Source organism: Protopterus annectens, chromosome 1.part1 (assembly GCF_019279795.1).
Source record: "Protopterus annectens isolate FY-2018-M chromosome 1.part1, PAN1.0, whole genome shotgun sequence".
NCBI lineage: Eukaryota > Metazoa > Chordata > Ceratodontiformes > Protopteridae > Protopterus > Protopterus annectens.
In genome coordinates, this window is record NC_056726.1 from 804,997,443 (window position 1) to 805,009,515 (window position 12,073).

The following is a 12,073-nucleotide window of genomic DNA, read 5'->3' on the forward strand; positions in this document are numbered from 1 at the left end:
TGTCTTTGTTTATGAGTTCCACGATGATACATTCCATGGCCTTGCAGACCAGGCTCGTCAGGCTAATGGGGCAGTAGTTCCCGGGGTCCGTCGTGGCTCCCCCTTTGTGGAGTGCTATAACCGTCGTGGTGCGCCATTCAGTGGGTACAAAGCCTGAGGTGAGGCTATGATTGAACGTGGTACTTAGGTAGGGTGCCAGTTCATTCTGTAGTTCATGTAGAACACAGCCTGGGATATTGTCAGGTCCCATGGATGCTGTGTTCCTGGATTTGGAGAGTGTGTTTTTTACCTGTGCAGCCATGATTATAGGAACTTTGCATTCTTCCGGTATAGAGATGGGCCCTCTAGGGGGTGAGAGGGAGGTAAAGTTAGCACTGAACTGATCTGCTAGGATGTTGGCAATATCAGTTGGTTCTGTATATTTAGTGCCATTGTGCTGTAACTCAGAGCAGATCTTGTTGTTATATGGAGCTTTTCTTCCCGGGCCTCTGCTGAAAATGAGCAAACTTGCCCAGTCGGACTTCCCCATTAAACAAATGTTAAATAAATAAATAAATACATAAAATACAATATCTTAAATACTTCTGAGAGGAGATCTATGCATTGCATTCTGTGTCACTAAGGACCCAGATGTCCTGGACCACTTGTACCTCCAAAAATCAAATAGTTCCACATATATTAGAACCATAGATCTAAATTTTTATTTGCAAATAAAAAAATACAATACAGAGATAGGTTCATTATGCAACACTTTTCTCACCTCTGGAATAGACTCCTGCTATAAATGAAACAGTGTGACACATTATCTTCCTTCAAATCGGAACTGGATGATTGGATATGTTCACAAATTAATCCTTGGCTTGGCTGACCTAGCTTTTCCTGAAAGTTTAAGAGGGAGTACTGGCAAGGTGTAAATGGTCCCAAGATGCAGTTACTTTGTATTTCGTATGACTCCAATTCCCTTCCTAGGTTGATTCCTGGCATAGTAGTACTGCCACCACTATAAGTTTATTACCTGTTCTTACATAAAGCAATGTTTTTCAGCTTTTCCCAGTTAGAGGTCGCCAGAGCTGATCACCAGTCCTCAGATTGATTGACAGTGGAGTTTTTACAGTGTCAAGTTGCCAGCACAGTGCCCAACCTTCACCGAAGGCACAAGCGCACGCGCACACACACACACACACACACACACACACACACACACACACACACACACACCCTACCTGCATGTCTTTAAAACTCACTCAACTGCAGGGAAGACATGCAGACTCCACACAGAAGGTGCTCCAGCCGAGAATCAAACCAGAGAACCTCTTGCTGTGAGGCGACAAAGCAACTGCTGCATCACTGCAGCCATCTTACATAAAGGCACATTAAGTCATACTCATCAATATCTCATGATGGTATCAGACCTACCAGTCTAATGGGAGGTATGTGTGGCACACATTATTAATAGTGTAAATAGTGATTTATCTCTTTTCAGATAAATAACAGTGCATAAATATAACACATAAATGCCAGCAAGAACTTAAAGGTTGATAATTGAACTTTACTTAAATAATAAAAAAGTACAAATATAGATTAAAATATACATACGTTGACACACACTGCTTTATGAACTTTAGCTGCTATGTACTGCTTCAGTTTCTTTCTTGAATTAGCAAGACATGCTCTCCCTTTGACAAAACCATATTGCTGTGGGTCTAGAAAAAGAATATATCTCTTACAACCGAGCTACTGAAATCAGATATAATATGTTTCATGTATTTGCAAATTAGGCTTGTTAAACTGATAAGTTCCTAGGATATGAGGTGGGACCTCCTCTATGGAAGAGCATAATTAACATTTCCCATACCTCAGGAACATATCCTGTAGCTATCCTTAGGTTGAATTTATTTAGGAAAGATTCAGAAATAGAATGCTTGATGCTGTACATTATCAGGGCCCATGCAGGTGGTATTTTTCGCTTTAGAAGAGTGCAGGTAAGACATATTCTATAATAATCTTTCGGGTGGGACAGACTCAGGAATTTGTGGAACATCAGTGACTGTTTCTAGTGTGACATTGGCACTAAATGTATCTGAAAGTATATGTGTAATATCTTTAATATTGAAATGACTAATACCATTATGAATTAATTCAGAGCACCTCTGCATGTTATTTCTTAATTGCCTAATGTAGTTAAATAAGGATTTAGGATTTTCATTTGCTTCAGATGTTAATTTTAATTTATATTCTACTTTAATCTTCCTTTTGGGAACTTTCAGATTTTTACCTATCATTTTGATGGTGTCTTTAAAGTAGGTAGATTTTGATTTATTTTTTTTTTTACTGTTGAGCATATTAATGCTGGCATTCCACCAAGATAGTTTATTTTTAATGTGCCCTAATACATTTTGTCCTGATTGGGATTATTTGCTTAATGGTATTTTTTTAGATGCCACTAAAAGTCATTTGCATAAGTGACAACTGAGACTACAAAGGGATTTAAAAATCTTCCAGCTGAATTCTGAGAGCTGATCATACCATTTTAATAAGTTTGTCTTTTTTAATCATTGAATACAAATATGTTTGTTTTAGTGGGTTTAGATGCCCTAAAGAAGAAGATTACTGATTTGATTTGTGGTCATATTTGATGAGAGAAAATGATATTACAGGTTTAGTACAAGTAGATATAATATCACTGAGTATGAAGTCTAGAAGAGTTTGACCCCCTATTGGTTTGGTTAACTATTTGGATAAGGGAGACAGCATTTACTAATGTGTGTGTGTGTGTGTGTGTGTGTGTGTGTGTGTGTGTGTGTGTGTGTGTGTGTGTGTGTGTGTGTGTGTGCTTGTCTGTGTGTGATAAGGAAGAAAGGCCTGGCAATCTGCTTCCATTCCCTGCCTGCCTACATCATGGATGGCTGCGGCTGTTCACGGGATGGCTATCAGAGTTACATGTAATAAATAAGCATGAATTGAAGGAGAGGTGGCAGCAATATTTCTTGACACAAGCCATCTCTGTGCATCGATTTTCAAAACCCAATGAACTTAGATAGCATCATATACTCCCCTGTAGCTCACTATAGGCAGAATCAGACACTATGAACTATCCTTGATTTGAGCAGAATTAGACCAAATGACCAGACCAAATGGCCTGCTTATATGCGTGAATTTTCCTGAAAATACCTAACAGAAACCCTACAATATCATATTTATTTTCTTTATTACAGTTTGATGACTGGGATAGTCCACTGGGCCTGGAAGAGCTCATTTTCAGTGGAAGCCCGGGGAGAAAAGCTCCACAGGATGCAGACAATTTTACAACAGTTATACAAAAGTAAATAAAGTAGTAAAACAGTGAAAAATGCAGAGATAATATACAATTTGTTAAAAAAAAGATATAACATTTTTAATCCTAGGTAATGAGTTACAAAAGTGAGATTCCTCTCATCATATTCATCTACTGATTAAAGTGCTATATTTCATTAATTAAGAATCTACCCCAATCCCACCATTAATAATAATAATAATCCTTACAAATCAATTACTCCCTCTCTCAACATGCACCACCTATGACTATATCATAATAATCCAAATTAAGTACAAAGGCAAGATTACACTTATAGAGAACATTCATTAATCATTAAAGCAATCTGTGATGCCCCTGCACTGGCCCAGTAATCAAGGAACCTCAATCCTCACCACTAGCATCAGTGAGTGACATACACTGTGGGAGGATGACAAGTACACAAACAGTAAAGTACAATTTCCCTTAAGAGCACACAGAGATCACAGTCAGTCTGGGGGCTGGTTTCTCCAGATCCCCAATAAGACTCCCCACTGGCACAGCTATAAGGTTAAGATCTCAGCTGAGGGGTCATGCCAAGACCTCCAGCACCTTCTCTGTTCAACCATTGCTTCACATCCCTGCCTAAGTAGCTGACACACACAATTTGAGATTTGATTTATATACAAACACACACACATACACACACGCACATGCACACACACACACACACACACACACACACACACACACACACACACACACACACACACACACACACACACCTGGGGAAGGCTGGCACAGGTTTACAAGCAATGTCCCCTTCTGTCCAGACTATAAGGTAGTTTCACTGCTACCAACCCCTACTTATCAGCTACTATAAAGGCCCTTACAAAGGATGACCAATCCTACAGTGTAATGTTACTATTATCCAAATGGTAAGTGTGATCAGAACTAAGGCTATTTTAGGAGTGGCCTGTACAGTGTCACCAAATACATATGCAAGTACTCTAAGAGCTTAAATATGTCTCACAAATATCAGCCACAAAAATAGGTTTAAATATATTTAATAATAAATAATAAAAGAACAAGACAGTACTCAAACAACACAGTAACTGCAGAGTTCAGAATCACAGGAAATATTTTCAAACAACATTGCAGGACAGTCTCAAATAAGTACAGAAAACAACTAAACTAATCTTAACTATAGTCCTATCTATCTCTAAAAGAAATACAATGCCTTTACCTACAGAGCAACACACAGGCAGAAGTGCTGAATGGATGTTTCTAGGTCCAAGTTTCAGAAATGCCTTGTCTTCCTCTCTGAGAGAGTTCTTAAATTAATATCACGTTTTACTGCTGGGTTAGCCTGGATGACATCACTCTTTGTCACCTGCCTTTAGTTCCCAGGCTAACAGAAACTTAACAAAATGTAACATTTCTCTGTGAAAAATACATCTCTCGCAGATGTTTGAAAACTGGAAGTTGTAAAACAATTAAACACTTTTACATTTGAAACCTTGTAATTATTTTTGTTTCAAGACAATAGGAAAACCTCTAGCTCTAGACATTGTGTCTGCTTGCTGCACTGAAACTGAGATAACACAATCATAAAACACTTTACTTTTCAACTTATTTTCTACAAGCTTTTCAAGTTAACTCTGTATGTTCCAGCTTCTACTATTAAAACATACATTTGCACTGGTATATAGTTTATATACATTTCTGTTCTTTTCCAGTAGGGTACACTGTGGTTGCATTCTTGAAGCTCAGTACATAACATACAGTTCTCCTAAATTTGTAGGACAAGCATATGAATCATATTAATATTCACAAATGACATGATTATTTACAAAATTCCAGATCGCTGGGCTGGCAATGTCACATAATCAATAAATAATGAAGGAAATACCACCTTTCAATTATTACTTAAAGTAATTATGTAATCATAGTCTAACACAAAGCATTATAAACCATGGTCCCCATTCTTCCAGCAGGACTAGTTGTCTTCAAATCTACTTCAGAACCACTTGTGGAAACTTCAGCTTTTGTAATATGCCTTTTCAAGAAACCGGCAACTCATTCTGACCCACTGAATGACACAGAAACCTTTAAGTTGCTCACATCCTCCCCATTCAAATCTTTACCTGTGTTATTAGTAATTTTGTCAATCACTTTGACAAAACCCAATACATGATATATGTGACCCCTGCCCAGATCCCATATGATCTAAATGGCTTCCTTTAATCCTCATAAATCTTCATGTCATTAGGAAAGTACATTGTAAATATAGCTTGATACACCATCCAAAAGTTTAAATTTCATAACATTTTCTCTTCAGAACCAGTGACTGGTTCCTCTTTTTATGAGTCTACACAAAGTAATCTATTTTAGAAACACATTTTTAAACAAACTGATAAAGCTTACCAACATATAGAAATTGGTCCTTAAGTCTGTGTCATGCTTACTTAAACAGTAAGCACTGACTCAGGAATGAAAATCAATGGGCCCTCTCTATCTTTATTTGGTTTAGATGCATATCATTCCAGTTCATCAATGTCTTCTATGTATAAGCCAAGCAGTTCATTTTCCCTCTTTTTATAAAATTATGGAATATCAATCATACAAAAATTCTTTCCTCAAGGTTTGTTTTCCTGGTCCATCTATCTCTCCTTCAATATTTTTCATCTCATTTAGTAGATGTAAATACTGTTCTTTCAAAACCTTACCTGCTGCAACAGTTCCGTAGCATTAAAGTGATTGTTTAATGCTTCATCAACTCCAGAATCTCTTTATTACAACCAAGATATACAGTTCTCCTGTTTGGTATGGTTACACTCATTTGCCAGCATTAGTTGCTCCAAAGCTTCCATTGCTGTAGACTCTGTTTCATCACCTGGCCCAGCTGGAGAGGCTGCCACTTTCTCTACCACAGTCATATTTTCTACCAAGGACTGCAATATTTTCTCAAATTTTAGCCTGCCTCCATGACCAGAGGGATGGAGTCCTGACAGCAACCCAGGTAAGCAGGGTTCAGATAGTGGCCCTGGCACTGGAGGAGCTGGGCAGCGAGAGGGAAAGAGTGAAGGGGCATAGCCTTCTCACTTCACCTGGGGGGAAGGGATTGCACAAACTCAAAGGCACACAGGCTGGTGTGGTTTCCCTATTGGGGACACAAGAAACCACCACTTGTGCTACAAGAAGAGAGGCAGAGCTGCTTGAAGGTAATGTCTCTCACTAAGATGCCCTTTCACCTCAGCAAGGGACATTGATGAGGTGAGAAGATACCCTTTCTGGACAGTCTATTGTACATCTATCTCAAGTATGTGCATGACTGAGACTAGAAAGGAAAAAATTAGAAAAACACTCCAACCACCCCTAATGGCTTCCTGTATGATGAACTCTATCATTTAGCTCCCACCCAGTGATAGAATGAAAGAGCCAACTGACTGAGACAGGGTCTGTGGGTCTGCAGGTGGGGAGGACAAAGAATCACAAAAAAATGTTCTCAAATTTTACAAGCTTTCATCATTAATGATGTTAATCTACCACATGATAAGTTTCTCTCTGTACTTTAACTGAAAATTTACTAAAACTTAACATAATTACATAAGCATATTTAGACAGCAACTAGGGAACATGTCTTGACTGTACCACATTATCATCAGAAGTAGGAACCTTCTACTTTTGAATCACAGGGCTATCCTTTGATCATCATTTGTTAGTGAATTAGGTCAAGTGGCCAGGATTGCAGCTGGACAGACTAAGTAAATCAAAATATGTAACAAAGGTGTCCTAAGAAATGGAGTCTAAAAAACATCTTTTCAACACCTCAATAACCGAAGGAATGGTAAAGAGCTGTGTTCAAAAGGTGGTCAGTGCTTGCTATGGCAGCAACCATAAGACTCATGAAAGGATTACAGAATGATGAAATTTATAAGGTTAAAGAAAGAGCCCTTCCATACAGTTCTGGCAGGGGGTCTCATGATTTGAATGGTAAGCACTTACAAACAAATATGGTAGCAAGTGCAGCAGCCACTAAAACAAAGGCCTGGGTATGGGAGGAGTTTGCTGAGGCCATGGAGAATGATTTTTATAAGGGCTGAAAGAGGTTCTGGCAAACCATGTGCTGGTTCAGGAGAGGGAAGGAGGATATTACTCAGGCTTTTCTTAGCAGGAGTGGAGAAACACTGACTTCAACTGAGGGATGATGGGACAATGACAAGAGATGAAAAATGCACTTAGAAGAAATTCTGAAACCAGTGAACACGCTCTGTTCTCTAAAAAATAGATCATGTAAATGGTTCCATTTTAGTATGAAAGAGTGAAAAGTATCTGGTCCATTTTGGTAGATCTCAAGATCATTATTTAGGAGGCTGACAAATGAGAAATAAGGAGGTGTGTTGTACTTGGCAGGAGCAAGAGAAATGGCTATTGTGTAGATTACTTAGTCAGGGATTGAGCAGGGACATAGCCATATGCTTTTCATACGTTCATAGGTGTGTACTAGGCTAATGGCCCTGGAGCCTTTACAAGTCCAGCCCATAGAATTGCCCTGGCATCATGCCGCCTTACTTTAGTTCCCAGTGCCTGTATCAAGTACAGCCACTGGAGTGATCCCTGTTGTGAACTATCTGTTATCCATCCACTCATCAAGATTTCTCTTGAAGAGGGGCAGCGAGGTGCTCTGCTTGACATGTATGGGAAGTCTATTCCAGAACATGGGCAGTCTCTGGTCTTGAGTCTTTTGAGGTAATGTTTTAGATGGTCTCTAAAAGATTTACTTTTTTTGAGTTGTTCTATTTCAAAAAGTAGAAGATCACATACCTTAGAGACATGAGAAGAGTAGAGGCAGTTAACAGCATGTTTATTAGATTTTTTTTTACATGAAGTTTGTCATTGGAATGAAGACCTTTCTTGAGTGAGTAAGGTTGTAGGGTTCTTTAAGTCTAGGGCACTAGGCTGGATGAGATTAGACTGTGAGCAATGAATAGTTGGAATGGGGCTATGTGGTGTGGGAATACAAGCCAGGTTTTTTTCAGGTATTCTAATTTATATATATGTGCATTGTGTGTGTGTGTGTGTGTGTGTGTGTGTGTGTGTGTGTGTGTGTGTGTGTGTGTGTGTGTGTGTGTGTGTGTGTGTGTGTGTGTGTGTGTGTGTAAACATAAATTATATATACATACATATACATATATATACATATATATATACATATATATATATATATATATATATATATATATATATATATGTGTGTGTTTACTATTAAAATATTGACGTAGCATTGTATGCCTATGAACTATTTGAACTACAGATGTTCGAATAATTCATATGTGTGCAAGCTACATAATCAAACATTATATTTGCAAATGTACTGTGCATTCGCAAATATGAATGTTCAAAGGAATGTACAGGGATCGTGGTACAGTGCGGTTAGGGAAATACATCCCTTTCCTCATTGTAGTGTGATCTCAGAGTTGGAATATATAGTTAGGGGGTGTGGAGGTGCCGGGGGGGCTTGCCCCCCTGCATAAACAGGATGTTAGGTGTACTAGTTAGGGAGTTACGGCAAGGGTGGAATTGCTGTTAAGTGCTGTAAAATGTCATGTTCAACATTTTGGCATTAACGGCTGTTTTCTGACATTAGCGCCGTTAGGTAATGTGTACTTGTGGCGAATTAGTTCGCTGTTAAGTACCATTTTTGTTTTAAATTTCGATATTTTAATAGTAACCCATATATATATATATATATATATATATATATATATATATATATATATACCTATACATATACACACACACACACACACACACACACACACACACACACACACACACACACACACACACACGCACACACACACACACACACACACACACACACACACACACATAGGTTCATAGGTAGGTACTAGGCTATCAGCCTGAGGGCCTACATAAGCCTAGCCAACAAGGTTCCCTGACTTACGCCACCCAAGAATGTTATTTTCCTGTGCCACTGTCAAGCAGAGACACAAAAGTGATCCCTGGAGTGTATTCCCCTTCCACTCAGCAAGATTTTTTTTGAAGAGTGCTAACGAAAAACTTTTCTTGACATAGATTGGTAGCCTGTTCCAGAGTATGAGAAGTCTCTGGGACAGGAATCTATCCCTCCAGCATGTCTGTTTATCATGGTGACAAGATTTAGGTCCCTAGAGCATGTAGCATGGAGGGATTGGAATTTCTTTAGGTGTAGCATGTCCAACAGCTCTGGGTTTAACACAGCTTTATATGTTAGGCAGAGATCTCCTCAGAGTAGGTGATATGTTACAGAGTAAAGCTGGAGTTTTTTGAGATGGTCAGTGTAGGGCATCTGTTTGAGGCCAGTAATCCTCTTTATGAGGTACTTGTGTGGCCTTTCCAGCTGCTGCAGATGTTTTGTGAGGTACATTCCAAAAGGGGCATTGTACTCTATAATGGGTTTAATGAGTGATGAGTAGAGGGAAACAATGACCGCTTTTTTCCTGGATGAGTACCCTTTTATGATGAGGTGTGCCATGTAGAAGGACTTCCTGACTACTGTGGTGATGTGACTATCAAAGGACAGACTACTGTCCACCTTGGTCCCAAGGTCTCTTATCACACATTCGGTGTTAAGTAGACTGCTGCCTATGTAGTAGTTCATGGGTACAGAGTTTTTACCAAAGAGGGTGACAATGCACTTTCTGGCATTGAGCTTGAGGCCATGGCTCTGACACCAGGCATCTGTCTCAGTGAGGCCCTTCTGTAGGATTTCCACATCATATGGGGACTTGACTATGGCTCCTAGTTTGCAGTCATCTGCTAACTTCATTAGCCAGAGGCCTTCTGTGTTAGCCTATACTTCAGAGAAGTAGATACCAAACAGGAGAGGTCCCAGGACTGAACCCTGTGGTACTCCACTTGTCACTGGTTTGAGGTCAGATTTGGAGTGGGCAACTTTTACACTGTGGGTTCTGTCAGTAAGCCAGTTGGCAACCCATCTTGTGATCTAGGGATTTATACCTAGTTTAATGTGTTTAGCTATAATTCCAGAATGGGGGATGGTGTTGAAATCCTTGGTGAGGTCAAGATAGGCTGTGTGAACCACCTTACCCTCATCTACGGCTTTGGTGACTGCCTCAAAGAAGTCAATCAGGTTCAGGAGGCATGATCTGCCTTTCACAAACCCGAACTGGGTGGGATCCAGAGTTTGGAGGTTACCAGCGTCTTTGTTTATGAGTTCCATGATGATACGTTCCATGACCTCGCAGACCAGGCTCATCAGGCTAATAGGGCGATAGTTCCCGGGAACAGTGGTGGCTCCCCCTTTGTGGAATGGGAAAACTGTTGCTGTACGCCATTCAGTGGGCACAAAGCCTGATGTGAGGCTATGATTGAATATGGTGCTTAGGTGGGGAGCCAGTTCATTCTGTAGTTCATGTAAAATGCAGCCTGGGATGTTGTCCGGTCCCATGGATGCTGTGTTTTTTGGTTTTAGAGAGTGCAGCTTTTACCTGTGTAGTTGTGATTACAGGGACTGTGCATTCTTCCTGTATCTTGTATATCCTGTATGTAGCTTTGAAGGATCTTATAAGGGATCTCAGCTTCTTACTGAGGCTGACCAGGGAGCTCCTCCACTCATGGGATTTTACTCTCTTTTGCAACAGTTTCTTCCTTCTGTTGTACAGTTTGTTTATGGCAGGGGACCACCAGATTGGTTTCCTTTTTTGGAGGGTATCGTCTTGGTTCTGTTTGGGATAGCACTTTCAGCAAAGATCTGAAAAACTATACAGCGAATCAAAAACAGTGCAGAACTCTAAATAAAATTAGTCCAGCAACAATTTACAGTACACAATTCTGAAGAACCAAAAAATATACTTAGCTCTGTATATTTCCAGATAGTTTGAAAAGAGCTCTGTTAGACACAGGTTCCATCAATGATATGCAGGCTGTTAACTATATATATATATATATATATATATATATATATATATATAATATAATATATTATATATTATACATATATAATATAATATATAACTATATATAATAGTAATAATAATATATATATACATATATATATATATATATATATATATATATATATATATATATATATATATATACATATATAAAATCTTCATCTAGTTTTAGAAGATGAAAGCGATTATCTTATAAATTTTATTTTAACTTGTATCAATAAAAGCCACTGGATTTTACTGCAAGTTTTATATTAAGGTAAGGAGCAGGGTTAGAGTTGAGAGAAGGGGCGGGTTTAGGGCTAGGGTTAGCACATGTTACTAAGATGGTGTAGAACCCCCCCCCGCCATCTTTAGTAATGGGTCCTAACTATAACACTGCCCTTTCCCCCAACCCTAACCCTGCACCTTACCTTAATAAAAACCTTCCCATAACACTGTCACTATGCAGACAAATTTCAGCCTAATGTTATGGGTAGTTTTAATATTAATACCGGGAGAGGAAATAGTTTACTATATTTCTGTCTGAATCTAAAAGAGTTACTATGCCCTAAAATCTTACTTACAGCAAGGCAAATGCAGGTGAGTGAATGTTTATAGTTCCAAGACAAGATACAAAATTCACAGCCTCTCTCTGAGAGAGTTCTTAAATTAATATCAAATATCACTACTGCTGGGTTAGCTTGGATGACATCACTTTTTGTCACCTGACTTTCAGTTCCCAAGCTAAAACCCCCAGTTTCAGAAACTACCCACATTTAACATAGTTCTGTGAAAATACAGAGCCTTCAGATATTTGCTACTGCTGGAAGACATAAAA